The 23,897-nt window shown below is 38.1% G+C and overlaps 1 protein-coding gene across 2 annotated transcripts in view; it reads right to left on the bottom strand.

The window, feature by feature from the left end:
* nlgn1 (neuroligin 1) overlaps positions 1-23,897 on the bottom strand; it is a 322,087-nt gene that overhangs the window by 262,053 nt on the left and 36,137 nt on the right. The window lies entirely within an intron of this gene.

Raw genomic sequence — 23,897 nt, 5'->3', positions numbered from 1 at the left:
ATTTTGTTGAAATGTCTATGCCAGTTTTTTCACCATGAGCCTCAAAATTTGATATAATATTTCCATATTCATCTGCTTCAAATTAAAGTGAATTAGAAATGTATTACTTATCCATAAACATGTTTAAATTAGTGTTGAGTACACTGGTCAATCAAGAATTTTTTAATTTGCTGACATGGAATTATACTTCCTTATACAATTTATTTTACACAATGGTCACATGACTGTGATTTCACCCCTGTAGCTCATTTCTAATTGATTAAATATCTTACAACACTCTACAGTCTCCCCTACTAGCAGAAATGGGGTTTTACTAATAGGTCTCTTGGGAATATGTCAGTGTTTCAGCAAACAGGTCTATATCAATAGAGACAACTGACCCTCCCCTGCAGTGTAATGAAACCCTAAGCAAGCACTAACTTTAAAGTCCCCTTGAGAGCCTACTTTCATAGGCTGCATTTCATCTATACTCATATCTCATAAGGCATACAATCTGGTTAATAAGTAAAATATAACAATTTGAATATTTTTACAATAAAATGCATTACCTTATCATAATTTAATTTTCAGAATGTGTTGGCTCTGCCTGATATAACTTTCAACATTATTGCTCAGTTTTGGCTGTCTTATTGCCCAACAAATACTTTCCACACTCACATACAATGAAAAAAGAGTTCCACATTTAATATTCTCTTTCATAGCTTGTGCAGCAAAAGCAAAACTTTACATTCACTCACTCTAGACCTCGTTGAAAACATACTTTAAACATTTTGTGATGCAATCCAGCTACTAGATTTCACAGTATAGTTTCTGTATTGAGACATATTAGTGTCTGTGCATTTGTGCTGTGGCATCATTCGCCAGTAGGAAGACCCCAAATCATGTGATTGCAGCGTCACAGCTGGGCGGGTTCCACACATGCCACAGCATGTTCTGAATCACTTGATGAGAGGCAATTTACTGTACTAATGTCCTCAATATCCCTTTGAGAGAGTTAAATATAAAACCGATGCCGCTGTCATGAACAAATTTGTCCATCAGTTGAATCAAGCCTCCCTTGGACTCAAAAGCATTCCATTGGCTGTAAGCATTTAGTCTGTTTAGTGCTTGATTAGAAAACCTAAAAATTGTTTGTTAAGAAATTAATACCTTTATTTAGCAACGATGCATTAAATTGATCAAAAGTGACAGACTTTTATATAGTTTGATTTCAGTTCCAAATGAATGCTGTTGTTTTGAAATTTCAATTCATCAAAAAATCCTGGAAAATCCTGGGCTGCTTCACTGTGTTATGTGAAAAAGCGGTGATCTTTAAAAAAGAATCACTTCAGAAGTAGAAATTGCATTTATTAGGACTCATGGGATCTTATAAAAGTAATCCAAATTGCAAACTAAATCCATATTGTAATTTATCTATATTTCCAAGGGCTTTATATTCTAGCTGAGCCCCAGCATGAGTATAAGGCGATCGTTATTTTAAAACATTATTTTAGAACGTATTAATTCATTGGAGACATGTCGTGAAGCTGACAGATATGTAGGTATCGCGTTCATATCGTTTTTCCTTTTTTATCCAAAATATTCACAAACTTGTTAACTATATCATAAATTTTATGATATATTCCAATTGTAAAATATGTGGAAGTGAATGTGTTTTGTCACGCGATGAGTTGGCACCGCAATTCAGAGCTGTCGGATTTACAAATTTTTTCCCGAAATACATAGAAGTGTGTAGCCGGTGAACTGGGAGAAGAATAAACTTTATTCTTTCATACACAATGTGTATCTGATACAAATAAAACACTTAATTAAATTAACTAAATTAACACTTAATTAAAATCAAATTATATAATTGAAAGGGTTATTATTGCAGCTTCCGTAGACATCAGTATATGGAATTTGATTTAACAAACTATAAATATCTTTTGAATATAGCCTAGTACTTCATTCGAATGTGTATTTAAATGTCTGAAATCCTAAAATAAACCTGATGTGGTTAAAAACACTGAATAGTTGTGATATATGACAAGTGCGAAGCGCGTGTGTCTCTAGCTCAGCGCCAAAGAACATTTGAATTTAGCAGTGAGTCTTTGCATTTTATTCTTTGCCATTTATCCTAATTGAACACTGCATAGGTGTATTACAACTTCAGAATTATATTTGTATAGCCTGTCAACAGTGATAAGGTATAACTAAGAGTGATCCAGACAAACCTTATGAACGAATGACTTACAGTAGGTATACTTAACTAAGAGTGTTTCGGGAAACACATATTAACGCTAAGGTACAATTTAAGAACGACGTAGAGTTAAGAAGGTTTCGGGAAATCCAGCCTATATCACTAGTTCATACCCTATGCACATGTTGCAATAATAGTTATTATACACCTATTTCTCATATACTTCTGAAAGAAATTCATTCTATTAAAAATCAAATAAATTGCAATTTCACCATTAGAAAAGTATAGCCTGTCACAGATCACATGACATGCTCATAAATAAACTGTGGAATTCCTTGCAAAAAATTCACTTTTTTTTTTTTAATTCACAAAGGCGAGAATCGTCCTCTCTAATCTTGCTCCATGTCATTCTGTCTCGTATCCTTTCATAAATATGGCATGTGTTAATTGGCATGCTCTATTTTGTGCTAGACGAGCCATTGAATGTTTTTAATGCACTTTTCACATTAATACACTGCAGTCATTAAAAGTGGATCACTGACCTGACCTCTGCCGTGATTCATTCCACCCACTGCAACTAAAAGCTACATTTCAACGGAAGCATGATGAAAGCTTCAGCATTCAGCAAACCACCTCAACTTCTAATATCTACTAAGAGCTCCAAACAATGTCAATTACAGCGCTCGCTCTCCTCACTTGGAGAATTCAAGGCCACAGACAAAAAGCCCCGATCCACAAATCTCACTTTAAATCATGGTGGCCGTAATAACACATACTACTGTATCGACCACCACAATTACTGTGGATGACAGCTTTGCGATGACAGTCCGGCCCAGTCTCTGCTGGGGTTCTGTACAGTAGTGAGCACATTAAATAGGCTTGTGAGATCTTCCTGCCATCCTGACACTCTCCCATATGTTGTCTTTGCTGTCATTCAAAGGCAGCCACCGGCAAGCAAATTGTTCATTTTCCAGGCACAATGTAGGACAAACGTGCGGCCAGATGTTTGGGGAGACGCAGAGAGGCTTCAGATGAAAGGCTGCAGCATGTGCCGGCATCGCCTCAAGTGTAGTGTGGCATGCCAGGCAGGCGCTGGTGTAATAACTGATCCGCCTCCGGCGGGCTTTGAGAAGCGGACCTGCTCCCGGCACCCAGGGGTCACTGCAGAGGCTGCATGCATCCCTCACTTTCTCCTTTCGACTTCCTCTTTCCTCCCTCTGTGAGTACATTTCCTTACAGCAGGAGGGAGAAAGGCTATAAATAACCAGCACAACTCACTAATAGGCACTCTGTAACTGTACCTGCTGCTGAGAAAATGCTAATTGTTGTAACTTACAGGTTGTATATCTGCTGTGAGGGGGGGTTTCATAGAATCTGTAGCTTCTGTTTTATATTTCAGTTCATCTTGGTTTTATTTATCATGTCTTTAGTTTTACTCTACCAGTGAGTTTTCTAATTTCAGATTTTTTATTTTTATTTTTTTATTTTAGTTATAGTATTGGCAGTTTAGGGCTGGTCATGTAAAATTGGTTAAAAATTGGCTTTGAATTGATTATTTATGTCAAAATTCAGGTTGGGGTCGATAAGATTTTTTCAGATGTCTCTAATGCTCATCAAGGCTGCATTTATTTGTTCAAAAATACAGTAATACCCAAGCTTTACTCACCCTCAAGCCATCCTAGGTGTATATGACTTTCTTCTTTCTGATGAACATAATCTGAGAAATATTAATAAATATCCTGATGCATCCGAGCATCTTTATAATGGCAGTGAACGGGACCAATGAGTATGAGGTAAAGAAAGTACTTCCATCCACATCCATCCATTCATCATAAACGTACTCCACACGGCTCCGGGGGGTTAATAAAGTCCTTCTGAAGCGAAGCTATGAAGTAAAATATCTAGCTTCCACCAGACTGCCTTCTGTATTCAACGTACGAAGAAAGTGTAAAACTCTTGCAGTTTAAAACACTTACGCTACGTCCTACGCCTTCCCTATTCAACTTACGGAAAAAGTGTAACTGACGCGACACCAGTTTACACTTTCTACGTAATTTGAATATGGAAGGCAGTCTAGTGGAAGCTAGATATTTTCCTTCATAACTTGTTTAAATATGGATATTTTTTTACACAAACACATCGCTTCGCTTCAGAAGGCCTTTATTAACCCCCAGGAGCCATGTGGAGTACATGTTTATGATGGATGGATGCACTTTCTTCAGCTCAAACTCATTGGTCCCGTTCACTGCCATTATAAAGCTTGGATGCGTCAGGATGTTTATTAATATTTCTCAGATTGTGTTCATCAGAAAGAAGAAAGTCATATACACCTAGGATGGCTTGAGGGTGAGTAAAGCTTAGGGTAAATTTAATTTGAAAGTGAACTAATCCTTTAAACAGAAATCTTTATCTATACATCTATAAATATCTTTATTGTCACTTTTAATCAATTTAATGTCTACTTGCTAAATAAAACGTCTTTGAACAACAACAAAAATTTGACCTAAAACTTTTGAACGGTAGTGTGTGTGTGTGTGGTAAGCCACTACCAGCTTTGTTGTTTTATAAATGTTTTAATGACCATCCATATTTATATTTATGTCTTTACTAAGATAAACAGAAACAGAAAATACAGGAAATATGTACAAAAAAAAAGTAAAAAAAAAAAAAAAAGTTAGTGTGACCTCCTGGATTTCTTCCAGTTTCTCAAAAAAGAAACTCTGAGAAACTTCTTTCAGAGAAACTGAAAAATCAGATTTTGAAAGTTTTCTTGGCCTTCCAGTCCTTTTCCATTCCATTTAGGTTTAATAAGAGCCAAGTTCCTGCTATTGCTCATGTGTAAGGGGAGGTCACTAAATACTTGCCATTTTAGCCTATAGAAGCTGTTTTTTCAGTTTCTTTCTTTCTTTCTTTCTTTCTTTCTTTCTTTCCTTTTTTTCTGTTTTTAATACTGCATACAATTTTTTTTTTTTTTTTTTTTTTTTTTTTTGTATTTTCTGGTTATATTCTAATAAAGAGACAGAAATAATTATATATGGTCATGATACCATTGCTTAAACAACATCTAATGGTGGCCTAAAACTTTTGCACAGTACTGTATAGTATTTATATATACATACATATATATATATATATATATATATATATATATACACACACACAAAAAAAAAAGGCACTCTCTGATGGGTACAGTGGATGGTAGGCCTGGGGCAAAGGCACAGTGGGCACACAGACACAGACTGGGTGATTAGTGAAAGGGGCAAGTTGTAATCCACCGGTGCATTAATCAAAATGATAATGCTTCCATTTGTGATTACTGCTTGCTTCCAGCACTGCATAAAGCCTGTCCCGTGTGTATCCAGGGTTGTTTGAGGATGAAGGTGGGTGGGGGATGTAGTCACCCTGCTGTTGTATCAGTCATATAACCAAATATCCAAAACCACCTGGTGCATCAGCCGCAAAAGGCTGAGAGTCGTTTTGAAAAACGGCAGCTGAATGTGCAGCAATCGAGACACATTGTACTTGCAAGAGAGTGAAGTCGTACTGCAGACTGAAAGAAATCTCTCCATTCAGACCTGCCTGTTGTTGTGTATCTTTTGTTCTGCTGTCCTCACCTGCCTTTGGCTGAGTTTGCTTTTGCTGCGTGATAAATCACCTTAAAGACTGTTGCCTCTCCGTATAGCGCTGCGCATTCAGCCATGTCAGATTTAAATAAGAAAATGATAAGACAGAAAGAGGATCTGCCACATTTAACACGGGAAAACGCAACGCTGGCATCTTATTAAAATGTATGAAACCAATAAGAGACAGGCTGGCAGAGATAGGGTGATCCATAGGCAGCTAAAAGGTGGGGCAGTGTTGTTTATTTGCCGGAAAAGTCAGATAGGAGACCAGAAGCGAGCTGTGTTTAAAGTTGAAAAAGTGTCTGCTCTGTATCAGAGCTCAGTGACGGTGATTGGTGGATAGTAAAAGAAGTGCAAATGAATCCTGAGGAACAGTGAGCAGAATTTGAGCTTTTCTGGAATAGTTTTCCACTCAGTGCCTTTCATCGTAACTCTGAATGAAACCAGAGTGCATCTCTCTGTTCAAAAGAATATGGTTAGAGTCAGACATGTTCCAGCAAAATGACTCATATCGATTTCTGCAGGAGTGAGACATCAGATTTGGATCTGATGCCAAGGGGAGTCAGCAGCCTATTGTTTTTGGAGTGGGGGGCAATCATTTGATATCATCAAACTGTAATGAATCTGGGAGAGAAGAGAGTTGGTTTTGAAATTAAAAGCGTCCTTTGCGACCATAAACGGGTTTCTGAAACACAGCTCTCAGCCCGCTGGCTAAATACTGAGACTGAATCGGGGCAAACTCTATGGTGATATTCAGTCAACACATCTCACCCTCAACTCAAAGTTATTTGCAGTTGTATGAGGATAAGACTTCCTCACCACCAAGTTATTTTGGAAAAGCATGGATCCTTCAGCAGACAGAGAGACTTTTTTTTAATGACACAAGATTGGTGGAGAGGCAGCATGGCATATATTGAGCTCCTACTAAATCTTGTTTATGCTGTCACACAGGGGTCAACTGGCTCCTAGCAGGCTCCTGGCACCAGCAAAACAGCACAGTTGGGCTGCCTCTTTCTGGCCCTGTCCGTGGTGCTGAAATGGTATAATCCTCACCAAGGTTGGAAAATATACTGAGTATTCTCAATGAATTCAGTCAATATGAAATAAAGCAACACAGTAAATGCTGCAGTGATTTTAAGTCCTAGATTTATCAATGAGTGAAGGCTGAATCTGTTTTCTTAATAATTTTTTTTAGATATTTACTCTAAGTACATAATCAGTGTAAACATTTGTCAGATTACTTGGCTACAATGGGTGTTCAGCCCAAGTCACAAAGAGAAAAAAGTAAATTATAATCATAAGTAAATTATTATCATTATTATTATTATTATTATTATTATTACAATATGTTTAGTTTAGCAAATAATTTTTAATCACTGTAATATTTAATATATTATATTCATATATAATATTTATATATAGTTTCAAAGCAATAACATAAATCATTTGATTTTTAAATTTAATAATAATATTTATTATTATTATTATTATTATTATTATTATTATATTTAAAAACAACTTATTTAAGTAATTGCTTTGAAACTATGTATAAATATATTAAATATTAGTGATTAAAAATTATTTGCTAACCTAAACATTTTATTTATATTTATTATTTTAACAAATAAAAAATGTTTGTCATCGTTACAGCAGATAATTAAATCCATTTTATTATTATTATTATTATTATTATTATTATTAATAAAATAATTAAAAGCATAATTGCTATGAAACATATGTAGTATTATTAAATATAAAAATAAATTAATAAATTAAATAAAATGTTACTCTTTCTCTCTCACACAGACACAGACATCTATTTAACATGTTCAGACTACTTTTAAATAAATGTGTAACTTTTATATTATTATTATTATTTTAAAGACATTTAAAAATCAAAATATTTTTAAAAAAGTAACTGTTCTGAAACTAATATATCATTAAATATAAAATATAATCAATTAAAATTATTAAAAATGATTTGCTTACCTAAACATATTGTTTATATTTATAATTTTAACATATCAGTAATGTTTATGTCATCATTACAGCACACTGTAAAACCCGATAAGTTTGAATACTCAAAATTATTGTAGACACCTATTACCTCAAAAAATTTAAGTAAAGCAACTCAAATTTTTAAAGTAAACAATAACTATAAGTAACAATTAAGTCAAACTAAAAAACGTCAATTTTATTTAACGTTTAAGTCCACTGTACTTAAAACTATTGTTTACCATATGTATTGTTTCTTATTTTTTAATTATTTTGATGCAGTGGTTATAAAACCCAATAAGTTCAGAATACTCAAAACATTTAAGTAAACAACTCGAAGATTATTTTAGTGGAACTTAAAAATATATATATTTTATACTACACAAATTTGGTAATAATAATAATAATTTAATTGAAATCTAAGTTTTAGTTAGCAACAGGGCAATAGCTGTGTTTTATTCACGATAAAAAATGGCTATGACCGCTTCACTACACAACACCCTTATCAACCACTCTTAGCAACGTAAACTGTATGTTCTCAATTGTTATTGTTCATTGAAGCTTACTGTATTATGTAGAAGAGTATTGTGAGAAAAGGATTGAGTGAGCAAGTTTATTACCTGCATTCAGATTTAGCATTTTCCTTCAGGTCAGTCCTATGTTCATAATAAAAAATCTGTTTAAATGTCTGATGTATTATCTCGTCCTTTTAACAGTTAAGGGGTTTTCCCATGACTGACAGTGCTAGTCATAGCATTTGTCAGTTGCATCTTGTTCCGTGTTCACAACAATTCAGTCTTTTCAATGTAAAAGTCTACTGACTGACACACTCATAAAGACAGTCTTTGCCGCCATCTAATGGCGTAATAATGTAACTTCTGTTGCTGTTTTTTCGGGTGGAAGGAAGGCTTTTGGTGAAAGTTTAATTCATGAAAGTTGCATTGATACATATTTTTGGCTTTAATATTTGTATTGTGTGGAAACCGTTTTATAAAAGCAATAAGATACTCGAGGCTAGTGCTGTATCGTGAATAAGTCATGGCTGAAGCATCTAATAAACCAAATGGTTTAACTGTAGTACACCAAACCTTTTGCAAACACTTGCAAATTGATTAATTTCATTTGAGTAATTTGATTCATGAATGTATTACTCTCCAACCTCTCTACATACACTACTCAAACCAGCCTATGCATGCACCTGGAATTTGGCTTGTGTTGTGTTGTCATGTTTTTAGAGCTAAATTATCCTGACCCAGTCATAAGAGTAATGAGTAATAAGAGAGCTTTTGCATTGGCACCTCTAGATTTCCCTGACCCTGATGAACCAACTAATCAATGAGCGTTTGCCACCTGTATCCGCTGCGCACGGCCCCGCTGATATCAACAACCCAATATGTCAACGCTGTGAAAATGAGTGGGCAGTGGGAGGAGTTCAGCTCATTCTCACATTTGATGAATAAATTTCTGGACAAAATGCGACAGGAAGCGCAGCGAAGCCTGTGTTTTTCTCATCCGACGCAAGGTCAAGCAAATCCGTCTGGTTCTGGAATTCTCTGCAGGCTGTCTTTAATGCACAGACACACACACACAAAAATCGTAACGACTTTGAAATCACATTCTGTCCTTGCAGGCCAGAGGTAAACCATCTCTGGTTGGTGCGGCCGCTTCATTTGTATTCTAACACACACGGGACACTAGCTTGATCAGGTTGGGTTACATAGCCAAAGCGATCTATCTTTTTTGATGTAAAAAAAGATCTCTTGCTCGTTTTCTGACAGCGTAGGGCAGGAAAAACTGCTCGGCCACAGAACTTTGTGCGTTTTCCTTCCACTTGCCAGAGTGGTGCGTTGGAGATGGAGAGAAAAGCCTTGGAGAAGAGGCTGAATTTATCAGCCGCACAGTGCTTTGAGCTCCCCTCGGGTAGCATAATGAGTTTAAACTCGGTAAAAAATCAACAGCGTACGGATAGAATAACCTGAGCGCTCGACATCTCAAATGGATTTTGCCTTCAGAAAGATGCCTTTTAGCCAAAGATCTCTTGCTCTGTGTTGTGAAATGTGATAAATATCTAACAAACTCCATTCGTGTAATGGCTCCTGGAGCCAGGAAGAACAAGCAAATCGTACTTTTCTATTAGATTCCTCGACTTTTTATTGGCATAATTGGTCCGAGTAAATAGATTGGTGAGCAGGTGCTACAAAGCGTAAGAGCTCTAATCTTTCTCCATTTGATCATTTACAGGTAGATTCATGTCTTTAATGGAAGTATGCCTCATGAAACATGGCCATAATGGGGAGGAGATATACGCGCCTAATCCAAGTTTTGATTTCCATCATCCTGCCCATCTCTCTGGAGCCCTGAAAGATCTAATTACAACTTTTTCACAGACTTTCCACATCCACTCCATAACCTATTATGCCTCGACCACCAGCCAACTGGATATCACTTTAAGGGAACGAGTTTGGGGGTGATTCTCATCAAAGACCTCTTTTACCTTCTTAAATGTTCAGCATTGTGACCCCTCCGGGTGGAATCGACGTTTGATCTTAATGATGGCGGTGGGTTTTGTGAGCCGACAGCAACAGGTAGCCTGCCGTTTAATGAGCCCATTAAGTCCCACGAGGCTGAGAATTTGGCGGCAAGACCGGGAGACAGGAGAGCCAGCTGACATATTGGACGGGACGCAAAAATACACGGGGAAAGAGACACGGAGAGCCGGAGGAGGAACTAAAGCTGAAGAAAATTGTCACTGTTATGAAGAGCTTTGGGTTCACTGTTGCCATAGATACTCCATGGCCTTTCCACTAGGAGAGTGCTGCTGAATCAACGCATTGCTCTGGCACTCTGAGGCAGGTGAACACAGCCCAAAAAAAATCAATTGGGAGGAGGTGAGTGGGCAGCTATGCAGAGCAGTGGAAGAATACTTTATGGGGAGAGAGAACTACATAGGAAGGCAGATAAGACGCTTCCTGTAACTGCACCAGAAAGCTGTGATGTATGGAGCGGGTGAGCAGGTGTAGTTATATAGGTGCCTTCTAATTCATCATTCCATCCCAGCATGCATTCTAGGGAAGAAAGAGAGTGAGAGATGAGGTTTCGACTAGAACTGTGTGCCGCGGCACATAAAGGATTGTGACGTTTCATATAAATGCTCTGAAGAATTCAAAGCTGCAAAGAATATGGCAACAAAATGGCTATTGATGCCACTCTCTTTGCTTTCTCTTTCTCAGTTACACATTCTCTTTCACACACAGTCATGCATCATAGGGATGTGCATGAAGCCGAAACGTATTAGAAAAGGCACAAATAATGACAAAACGAATAATGAATTCTAACAAAAAATATTATCCAAAAAAAAAGATAAGCCAACATTTGAATGAACATATTTAGAATTACAATACAATAGTGAATGTTATGATTGAAAATACAAAAATGTTTTAAACCTACCCTATTTTTTTGTTCATTCATTCATTCTTTCATTTGTCTTTTTAGCTTTATTTTAAATAAAGGTTGTAATAAAAAGAATAAATAATTGTATGGATAATAAAATGATATCAAATCTGCATTGTTTAATTAATAAAATGATAATAATTATTATATAAATTATACAATACGGATTTGATATTTTATTTTTTATATAATTTTATTATTCATAAAATTATTTATAAATGTAAGTATTTTCAACCTTTTTTCAATGGCTTTGTTGATGTTTTAAACCTACCTTACTTATTTATATAGCGTTTTAGCTTAATTTTGTCACATACCAGGAGAGGGCTAACAGAACAGTCCAAGGGGGAGTGAAGGGAGGGAGGAGCCAGGGAGGAGTTGAATGAGTGAGGGGCCATAGTGTAATTCAGAGCAGTGCTGAGACAAAGGCCCATGGTGGAACCAATGGAGGGAAGAGCCAAGGTTGAACCAGAAGCCTGACAGACTGAGGTGGAGCCAATAGGGGTGGAGACCCAGGTGGAGCTGAGGAGCTGAAGATCCAGGGTGACACCAATAGACTGGAGGGTCAAGGCGTAACCACAGCCTTGTGGGATGGAGGCAGTGTTGGGTCAGAGTGTGGGAGTGATGACAAGGATGGAGCCAGAGGGCAGAGCCCGGTGGTGCCGAAGAGGTGATGGGATGAGGCATAGCCAGAGGACCGGAAGTCCGTGGTGCAACCAGGGTGCTGACTGATCAAGGTGGAGCCAGAAGGATGAGAGATCCTGGCCAAGTCTGAGGGATGATGGACCATGGTGGAGCCCAGGGAGAGTTGAGCCAAGGTGGAGTCAATGGGTTGGAGGGCCGAAGTGGAGTCCAGGGCTCAAAGACTAGACGTGGAGCTGAGGGATCCACACACCAACGGGGTGCTGACAACTGGGTAGCCCAAGGTGGATCCGAGCAGCACGGTGGAACCACTGGACGAGCTGAGGGGCTGAAGGGAGACGGTGGAGGCGAGGCAGAGGAACAGGTGCCTTTGGCAGTGGAGGAGGGAGAGGGAGGCTAGGCGGGACCATCCACGATGAAGGAGACTTGAGGCTGGGCAACGAAGTCTTGGAGCTGGGATTGATAAGTGAAAATTTGGAGATGGGCTTGACCAGCGACAACTTGGATGACTTGGAACTGGGCAGAGCCAATGGCGACGAAGACAACTTGGGAATGGGACAAATGGTGGCAACAAGGCTTAAATGTAGGAGGGAGTCATGGAATCAAGCAGTTCACATGAGGAGACTCTAGGAGTATGAGGATGAATGGAACTCCACTTCACGAGGTCAAACTCCACCAGCACTCCAGCTCACACACCCAGTCAGACCTGGCAGGCTTCACCTCTGGGTCTGCGGTGGGCTCTGGCTTTGTGGTTCATGCTCATAGTGAGTGGAGGAAAGATAGGACGAGGTGGCGAGTGGAGGAAGATAGACTTGTATTGTTAACTTTAAGTCTTTGTCTTACAGAATCGTTGGAGCACACACACATGAGGAAACAATGTTAAGACGAGGGATGACTGGAAGACGACTTGGACGACGTGATGACTGGAAGATGACTTGGATGGCTGGAGATCGACCTGGGTGAGGTAACAGCAGTAGCTAGCAAGGTAGTCAGGAACATTAAGCAGGTAAGTGGTAAGGTAAGTAGTTAGTAGCATCAGACAAGGTCAGAATCTCACTGAGGGAGTGTGTGTGCTTTATATAGTGCTGGTGTTGAGGGCTAGATGAGTTCCAGGTATGCGTGGTTAGGCGTCAGAGAGGATGAGTGGAAATCCAGTTTGTGACAAATTTAAAATAAAGGTTGTAATAAAAAAATAATTAATTTGCTAATTAAATAATTGTTAAATAAATTAATAAGTATTATTATTATTGTTGGAAATAAATATTGACTTTTCACAGTTTTCACAGTTACATACTTCTGGCTTAAGCCTTGCCCACATTCAGTTCTGTAGATTTACACCTAATACATCACATATGTTCTGCAAATACACTTACTTATAATAAATGTCAGACTAAACTCAAGCTTCAATTAAAGAGCAAGAAGCTGTATATGCCATTCTAAACATAATTGATATAAACTCAGTTGTTTTTCAGTCAGCCTTCATTAAATGCCCAAATGAAGCATGTGACTTATTACACCGCCATTCACGATGCACTGCAGGGGACGGCTAAAATGCAGAGTAATTGACCACTGCAGTCAGCCCGTATGGATGACATGACAGAATGAAGTGGACAGAGGAACCGTGGCTGATTAACATGCCGAATGGACAGTGAACAATCCCAATTATACATCTGTGGCTTTTTCCACAGACACTCCTGCCAAGTTCCTCTTTGAGGTGAGGTCACATCCCACGTTAGTGAGTTTTCACACCTACCCCCGCAATTACAGCTGCTTTAAGCTGCTCTAAAACAATATTTACACATTATTACAGAAGCGATTTACTAATAAATTTGAAATGAATTAAAAACATTTTTAAATGAAACTGTACTCTAATAGCAGTGAGGAAAAGGATACACTTTAAATTAATACAAAGTAATTATTTTAAAGACCCCCTGTGGTGAAAATCAAGTTTTTAATGTTGTTTATATGTTGTTTATATGCTTTAAGACAAACCATGTGCAAATTCATATGTCAACACAATTGGTAAGTATTTTCTCCTTAAAACTCAAACCTGCGGTTTGAAATTGCTGGTGTCTGTGACGTCACAAAGTACCTTGTAACCAATCACGTAAACATGCTGGCGGGCTTTAGCATAACATTAACAGCGAACTAGCAGGGAAGTCTCGAGAGAAGCCAGGTTATCCCGGTATATTTTTCTGTTAATTTGAAAAATCGTGTGGATTTAGCAATATGGCGGGTGTGCGATGTATTTTACGATATTATGATGAACTATATGCCTTTCTCCACCGACATTCTGAGTTGTTCAAAGTGTTTGTAAGGATACTGATTGTTAGAAGGCAGCTGTCTGACTCTGACATAGTGAACGGGAACATGGTTTGTGTAACATTAGCGACACATTATTAGCTGTTTGATAACATAGTCAAGCAAAAGGCTAATCATATTAATTACCGCTATGTGTCCGATGGTGTAAAGAGCGATACCATTGCGCAGCGTTTACCTCAGTTGAGCGAGTTAATCTCTGAGCTAGCATGAGTGAGTGGAGGTGGAGCTCATTTGCATATTCATTGATCCACGTATACTAAATGAGGCAAGGGTGTAGAGTTACATTCAAGCTATTTTAAGGCATAAAGAAGGAAAAATGCTGAGTTTTAAGGGATAAAATGATTGACTACAGGGGGACTTTAATAATTTGCTTTAGCTTTAGTATAATTACAATATAAAAGCCTTTTTTATATCATGCTTCATTTTCTCACACAGTATAAAATGGTCTTTACAGGAAAATATATAACTTCCTATATTTTAGGAAGTGGGTCTCAATTTAAAAAGTGTCAAAGAATAAAAAAGTTGAAATGTCACTAATTTATAAAGTATTTTTTCTTTTCAAATTGAGCCATATTACATGCTCATATCCCTAATGTTAGTGTTTATGATCATCGGATTGTCTGCCTTGACAATTACATTTATCAAAATATATTACTTTTTGACTATTTCAGAAGTAATTTCATACAAGAATGATTAATGGTGCTCTGATATAGCATGAATACTGCAAAACAATCACATACAAAATATTTCTTTATGACAGGAATGGTGGCTTTACTGCTATGCAAGAGTTTTGTTTTGTTTGTTTTTTTGCCCAAAGGATAGAACAGACAAAAAGGGAAGAAATATCCATTGATTAAGCACACTTGACATTACTTGTAATTCTGCAATTTGACAAAGTCTAATATTAAATGCTACATTCTGGAATAGGGCTAAGGTAACAATTGAAGCTAAATTGCAATCACCTTAAACTCTAAAACCACAAAGCATTAGAGAACAGACAAAGCACTGGGGAAATCGAAGCCACTTGCTCACACCGCTAAAATTAACAGTGAACCATTCAAATGGTTTTGAAGCCCTTCAGCTGTTAATTTTTTTTTTCTCTATCTTTCCAGCAGCTGAAATACACGGGGTGTGTGAGACTTCAACAATTCCTTAATAAAACAAGTGACTAGCTTTTGATAACAAGAGCTTGCACAATTAGCCGTATTAAATGGCTTCTGAAAATGTTTTCGTTTCATTAAGAAACAATTTATTTCTTTCCTCAGATTAGAAAAGAAATAGTTTGGTACACAGCCCCTTCATATGATATTTCAAGTCTATTTTGATGGCTATGTTAATAGTGCCTCTTTAATTTTCTAAATTTGGTAAATGAGATTTTTAATGACCTGTTGATGTGGCCCTTAAATATGGTGTATAATTAAATGTCTTGACTCTTTTATAAGCCCTTAAACACTTCTTTTGTCTACTTTTCCTCTACTGTATTTATTTTTGCTAATGCCACTGTTTTCACCTAAGGTTTTTTTTTACAGAACCGTGAACGACTACATTTTGCCACCCACTGAAGCTTGAAGTGAGACTCATACTGATTAAATGACCCTGTAGCACTAAATAATGCATACTGCACAATCCCAGCAAAAAGGATTAGGATTTAGATGCCGGATGCAGGTCATATCAGGTCTGTGTGTTGTTTTGTTTTTTCTTCATATGAGGATAGTCTGACTAAGCTCTCAGAAAGAGGAGCAGCCACACCAGTGAGGTGTGATAATTCCCACCAGGCAGCGTTTCCTCCTCCTGTCAGAACTAGATTTGTGCCACTGGATGACGGCGAGGACCCAAGGCTAACTACTGAGGCATGCTGACACTTTAGCGATTACATAAGACAACTATTAGACATATATGCAGCTACAAATAACATTAAAAAGAAGCTTCGCTGAAGTTTGAAGGGGTCCGGGCCGTGCACTCTCATGATTAATCGGCTGTAAGCACATGCTGTTGGCTTCAGAATAAGCAGCCCACGTGTAGCTTTAAGACCAAGCATATCTTTTGTTGTTTTATTCTAATTGTTCTTTTCAGAGGTTTTATTTTACTTCAGCATTTCTAAATGGGTGGTAAAGAAAAGTTTAAAGGTTCATAACACACCTTCAGTGCTCATTACACTGGCAAAATGACAAGATTTCTTTTGTTACTTTGAGTGGAATTAACACGTTCACTCAATGTGCAGTTCCACTGTAAAAAATATATATATATATATAAAAAAAAACATTTTACAAGAAATACTATTTCAGTCTTTCTATACTTTAAAATTTCATTCAATTCAATGTGTATCTGTCCATCCATTTATCCATCCATACAGTATCTGCCTGTCTGTCCATCAATCCAAATATCCATTCATCCATCCATCCATCCATCCATCCATCCATCCACAGTATCTGCCTGTCTGTCGTCAATCCATCCATCCATCCATCCACAGTATCTACCTGTCTGTCCGTCAATCCATCCATCCATCCATCCATCCTTCTACAGTATCTGGCCGTCTGTCCGTCCAACCAAATATCCATCCATCCATCCACAGTATCTGCCTGTCTGTCCATCAATCCAAATATCCATTCATCCATCCATCCATCCATCCATCCATCCATCCACAGTATCTGCCTGTCTGTCGTCAATCCATCCATCCAACCATCCATCCATCCATCCATCCACAGTATCTACCTGTCTGTCCGTCAATCCATCCATCCATCCATCCTTCTACAGTATCTGGCCGTCTTTCCGTCCAACCAAATATCCATCCATCCATCCATCCACAGTATCTGCCTGTCTGTCCATCAATCCAAATATCCATTCATCCATCCATCCATCCACAGTATCTGCCTGTCTGTCCATCCATCCAAATATCCATCCATCCATCTACAGTATCTGCCTGTCTGTCCGTCAATCCATCCATCCATCTACAGTATCTGCCTGTCTGTCCGTCAATCCATCCATCCATCTACAGTATCTGCCTGTCTGTCCGTCCAACCAAATATCCATCCATCCATCCATCCATCCATCCACAGTATCTACCTGTCTGTCCGTCAATCCATCCATCCATCTACAGTATCTGCCTGTCTGTCCGTCCAACCAAATATCCATCCATCCATCCACAGTATCTGCCTGTCTGTCCATCTATCCAAATATCCATCCATCCATCCATCCATCCATCTACAGTATCTGCCTGTCTGTCCGTCCAACCAAATATCCATCCATCCATTCAGTCTCTACCTGTCTGTCCGTCCATCCAAATATCCATCCATCTATCCATCCAATCACAGTATCTATCTGTCGTCTATCCGTCAATCCATCCATCCATCTACAGTATCTGCCTGTCTGTCCATCCATTCAAATATCCATCCATCCATCCATCCATCTACAGTATCTGTCTGTCTGTTCATCCATCCAAACAGCCATCCATCCATAAAACTTAAATTATTTTTTTTCCCCCAAAACACTCAAACAGAACTTTCTTTTTATTTTAACTTTGTTCATTTGGTTAAAAATTATAGGAATATAAATTTCTTTGAATTTAATTTTAAATTAAACCCCTATTACACTACGCTATATGGACAAAAGTATTGGGACACCTCTTAATTATTGAATTGAGGTGTTTCAATCAGATCCATTGCTACAAGTGAATAAAATCAAGCACCTAGTCATTCAGTCTGCATTTACAAACATATGTGGAAAAAAATGGTTTATTCTGAAGAGCTCAGTGAATTGAAGCATGGTACTATGATAGGATGCCACCTTTCAGTTTGTGAAATTTCATTCCTGCAAGATATTCTACGGTCAACTGTAAACGGTATTATTAGAAAGTAACAGCAACTCAACCATGAAGCAGAAGACCACATAATGTCACAGAGAGGGGTACGGTGCGTAAAAGTCACCAACGCTTTGCTGATTCCATATCTGAAGAGTTCCAAACTTCCACTGGCATTAATATCAGCACAAAAACTGTGCAGCAGGAGCTTCATGGAATGGGTTTCCAGGGCCGAGCAGCTGCATGCAAACCTCACATCACCAAGTACAATGCCAAGCATCAGATGGAGTGGTGTAAGTGGTATGTTTTTATTTAGTTTGTCACACATTGTAGATTAGTTGTTGGTTGGAGTTAAACTGCTGTGGTATCATTGCAAGAATGAATTTTAACCACTGTCTCTTCATCCTCATCCTTCGGAAGGGAATATTTCTTCTCAACATGTCATCAACATGTCCAGGCCTCAGCTTCTACTGCAGTGTTTGAGAGCAGGTCAAAGTAGATGTTGTTCATGAGCAACCAATGAAGAACATAGGCTAGCATTATGCAAATGTGTTACAAACCTACGTAGGTTCAAGCAGGAAGTAAGACTGGAATTACTGACGACTGATGAGTTTTAGGCAGTTTAAAATTGGTTCTTTTGGGAGACAATAACTTTATTTATTTTTTGATGTTTGGAAGTTTACAGTGCTTTATATAACAGGTAATATCAAAAAAAAGCATAATACAGGCACTTTAATTCTTTACAATGGGTACGGAAAGTATTCAGACCCCCTTAATTTTTTTTTACTCTTTGTTATATATCAGCCATTGGCTAAAATCATTTAAGTTCATTTTTTTTCCTCATTAATGTACACACAGCACCCCATATTGACAGAAAAACACAGAATTGTTGACATTTTTGCAGATTTATTAAAAAAGAAAAACTGAAATATCACATGGTCCTAAGTATTCAGACCCTTTGCTGTGACACTCATATATTTAACTCAGGTGCTGTCCATTTCTTCTGATCATCCTTGAGATGGTTCTACACCTTCATTTGAGTCCAGCTGTGTTTGATTATACTGATTGGACTTGATAAGGAAAGCCACACACCTGTCTATATAAGACCTTACAGCTCACAGTGCATGTCAGAGCAAATGAGAATCATGAGGTCAAAGGAACTGCCTGAAGAGCTCAGAGACAGAATTGTGGCAAGGAACAGATCTGGCCAAGGTTACAAAAAAATTTCTGCTGCACTTAAGGTTCCTAAGAGCACAGTGGCCTCCATAATCCTTAAATGGAAGACGTTTGGGACGACCAGAACCCTTCCTAGAGCTGGCCGTCCGGCCAAACTGAGCTATCGGGGGAGAAGAGCCTTGGTGAGAGAGGTAAAGAAGAACCCAAAGATCACTGTGGCTGAGCTCCAGAGATGCAGTCGGGAGATGGGAGAAAGTTGTAGAAAGTCAACCATCACTGCAGCCCTCCACCAGTCGGGGCTTTATGGCAGAGTGGCCTTAATTCTAAGCGGTATGTGTAGAGAAAACCAGGCACTGCTCATCACCTGTCCAATACAGTCCCAACAGTGAAGCATGGTGGTGGCAGCATCATGCTGTGGGGGTGTTTTTCAGCTGCAGGGACAGGACGACTGGTTGCAATCGAGGGAAAGATGAATGCGGCCAAGTACAGGGATATCCTGGACGAAAACCTTCTCCAGAGTGCTCAGGACCTCAGACTGGGCCGAAGGTTTACCTTCCAACAAGATAATGACCCTAAGCACACAGCTAAAATAATGAAGGAGTGGCTTCACAACAACTCTGTGACTGTTCTTGAATGGCCCAGCCAGAGCCCTGACTTAAACCCAATTAAGCATCTCTGCAGAGACCTAAAAATGGCTGTCCACCAACGTTTACCATCCAACCTGACAGAACTGAAGAGGATCTGCAAGGAGGAATGGCAGAGGATCCCCAAATCCAGGTGTGAAAAACTTGTTGCATCTTTCCCAAAAAGACTCATGGCTGTATTAGATCAAAAGGGTGCTTCTACTAAATACTGAGCAAAGGGTCTGAATACTTAGGACCATGTGATATTTCAGTTTTTCTTTTTTAATAAATCTGCAAAAATGTCAACAATTCTGTGTTTTTCTGTCAATATGGGGTGCTGTGTGTACATTAATGAGGAAAAAAAAATGAACTTAAATGATTTTAGCAAATGGCTGCAGTATAACAAAGAGTGAAAACTTTAAGGGGGTCTGAATACTTTCCGTACCCACTGTATGTTGAAATTGCAATTCTGCATTGTATTTGGTACCTCAATTAAAATTCAAGAATTAAATTGAAATTTAAAGGGCACTATCAGTCGATTCTGAATGGCACACACGCCTTGTAAATATAACTTTATAGAATAATACATAAACAATGGGTTGAATTTCATAGACTTCATAATGTGTGTCTGGTCCGTGGCTGTTCTGATAACCCTTACAGTACAGTTTGTGCTGTTCAAGACTGAAAAAAAAAAAAAAAAAAAAAAAAGACAGATATTCAAAACCCATTCACTGCTTTTTCAGGGCCAATTTAGATACTGTTCTCTCATATCCTCCTTTGATGTTCTGCTTGGGAGAAAACAAGATTTTGATTTTGAAAAATTCAGGCCTTTTTATAAAAAAAAGTAGAAAAAAAAAAAAAAAGAATGCAGATTGTACCATGGAGACATGGTTTGCAGAAACAAAACAAATATCTTGCCAATTTTCTCTTTTGTTTTCTTTTCTGTCAAGCTGAGATCCAATTACTTTATCTACAAGCACAGGAAAAAACATAAGGGGGAGGGATCATGCTCTATTTCCGATCCAATCTTCTATAGTTGGTCAACATACTGGGCACATGAATAAATATGAAGCCTTAACCATAATTTCGGCTTCCTTATCTAATGGTCTGAAAGAGAACATTCCTCATAAGGCTGATTCTATACAGGAAGAAAGAAATGTGGACACTTGTCCTTGCAGCTGTGAAGCAGATGTTATGGCCAACTCTATTTATTAAGACATTGCATTTTATGTAGATGTGAGAGAGGACTCATGAATAGAGCCTGAACTATAATTTTCAATTCCTTACCTAATAGTGAACACAGATTCTGAGGAAAACTTTCCCTTAAGATTGATCTTATGAAGGAAAAGAAGAAATGTGGACACTTGTCCTTGCAGCTGTGTAGCAGATGTTATGGCTGACTATTTATTAAGACATCATTTTTCTGCAGATGTGAGAGAGGCTTGTCGGAAGAAATTAAAATCATACAATTTTGGCATCACAACATTATGATGTACAGCATTAATTAAATGTTTAAATTGTTTTGAAAGAAGTATCTTATGATGAAAGTAATAGCAGTATTATTGTGAAATATTATTTAATTTAAAAGAACTGTTTTCTATTTGAATACATTTTAAAATAAGCTGAATTTTCAGCATCATTACTCCAGTCTTCAGTCACATGATCCTTTGGTTTCTTAACATTATCAATGTTGAAAACAGTTTTAATTTTTGTGGAAACTAAATGATACAATACCATTCAAAAGTTTGGGGTAAGTAAGATTTTTTTTTAAATAATTAAAAATAACTTTTATTTGGCAAGGATGCATTTAATTGATCGAAAGTGACAGTAAATTTATAAAGTTACAAAATCTTTTTATTTCAAATAAATGTTATTCCTTTGAACTTTCTATTCATCAAAAAATCCTGATTTTTTTTTTATTTTTGATCAAATAAATCAACTGTTTGATCAAACAAATCAACCAATCATAAGTATTCCTTTGGAGTATTACTAGTAGTGATATTACAACCCAAATTCCAGAAATGTTGGGACATTTTTTTTTAAATTTGAATAAAATGAAAACTAAAAGACTAAAAGAAATGAAAACTAAAAGACTTTCAAATCACATGAGCCAATATTTTATTCACAATAGTATTCAACATTATATTCAAATGTTTAAACGGAGAAATTTTACACTTTTATCCACTAAATGAGCTCATTTTTAAATTTGATGCCTGCTACAGGTCTCAAAAAAGTTGGCACGGGGGCAACAAATGGCTGAAAAAACAAGAAATTTTGAAAAGATTCAGCTGGGAGAACATCTAGCAACTAATTAAGTTAATTTATGTCAGGTCTTTAACATGATTAGCTATAAAATGGATGTCTTAGAGAGGCAGAGTCTCTCAGAAGTAAAGATGGGCAGAGCTGTGAAAGAGTGCGTAAAAAGATTGTGGAATACTTTAAAAACAATGTTCCTCAAAGTCAAATTGCAAAGGCTTTGCAAATCTCATCATCTACAGTGCATAACATCGTCAAAAGATTCAATGAAACCGGAAAAATCTCTGTCCATAAGGGACAAGGCCAAAGACCTTTATTGGATGCTTGTGGTCTTCGGGCCCTCAAACGACACTGCATCACTCATCGGCATGATTGTGTCAATGACATTACTAAATGGGCCCAGGAATACTTCCAGAAACCACTGTCAGTAAACACAATCCGCCGTACCATCTGCAGATGCCAACTAAAGCTCTATCGTGCAAAAAAGAAGCCATATGTGAACATGGTCCAGAAGCGCTGTCGTGTCCTGTGGGCCAAGGCTCATTTAAAATGGACTGTTTCAAAGTGGAAAAGTGTTCTATGGTCAGACGAGTCCAAATTTGACATTCTTGTTGGAAATCACAGACACCGTGTCCTCCAGGCTAAAGAGGAGGGAGACCTTCCAGCGTGTTATTAGCGTTCAGTTCAAAAGCCAGCATCTCTGATGGTATGGGGGTGCATAAGTGCATATGGTATGGGTAGCTTGCATGTTTTGGAAGGCACTATGAATGCTGAAATGTATATAAAAGTTTTAGAGCAACATATGCTCCCCTCCAGACGACGTCTATTTCAGGGAAGGCCTTGTGTATTTCAGCAGGTCAATGCAAAACCACATACTGCAGCTATTACAACAGCATGGCTTCGTCGTAGAAGAGTCCGGGTGCTGAATTGGCCTGCCTGCATGGGACCAAATTCCAACACCAAAACTCCAGAAACTCATAACCTTGATGCCCAGACGTCTTCCAACTGTTTTGTAAAGAAGAGGAGATGCTACACCATGGTAAACATGCCCCTGTCCCAACTATTTTGAGACCTGTAGCAGGCATCAAATTTGAAATGAGCTCATTTCATACAGAAAACTGTTAAATTTTCCCAGTTTAAACATTTGTTATGTTATCTATGTTCTATTGTGAGAAATATTGGCTCATGTGATTTGAAAGTCTTTTAGTTTTCATTTTATTCAAATTTAAAAAACGTCCCAACATTTCCGGAATTCGGGTTGTAGACTGTAAGGTATATCAGTCATAAAAAAGGTTGGAATCCCTTGATTTCCCTCCCTGGACCTCCTCACCTTCCTGCATTACTGCTGATTATGAACCCACTGCGCCGTTCCACAACTCACGCAGGCCTGGGACCCAGGGATCCGCTATTACAACCCTCATGTTAGTCTTACTCATTATTCGCAATTGATGTGCTGCCTTTAATGGTCAGCGAGGGAGCCGCCCCCTCGCACTGGGTAGATGAAGCAGAAGTCTAAATGACTCACTTAGTATCACTCTGTTCAGGCGTGAGATACAATAACACACAGCCGTGGCCTGTCGTGTCATTTGCTGTCAGGGGGAAGTAAATGAATGACAACTTCACTGCTGTTTATGCATCCCAACAGCCTTTTAAGCCACTGCTTTGAAAGGACGAGACATTTATTCATCACTTACGGCAATGCCGCCGATGAAAGCGAGAGAGGAATGCACCTATTTGCTTTTTTACCCTGCGCAACCTCCCATTCCCACCGCATGCGCCCGGAGGATGGGCTGTACCTCACCACATGCATTTTTAACAGGTCCATTATTAACAGGTGC

Source organism: Ctenopharyngodon idella, chromosome 11 (assembly GCF_019924925.1).
Source record: "Ctenopharyngodon idella isolate HZGC_01 chromosome 11, HZGC01, whole genome shotgun sequence".
In the NCBI taxonomy this organism is placed as follows: Eukaryota; Metazoa; Chordata; class Actinopteri; order Cypriniformes; family Xenocyprididae; genus Ctenopharyngodon; species Ctenopharyngodon idella.
Note: the sequence above shows the minus strand (reverse complement) of the source record. Positions and strands in the feature narration are given on the sequence as shown.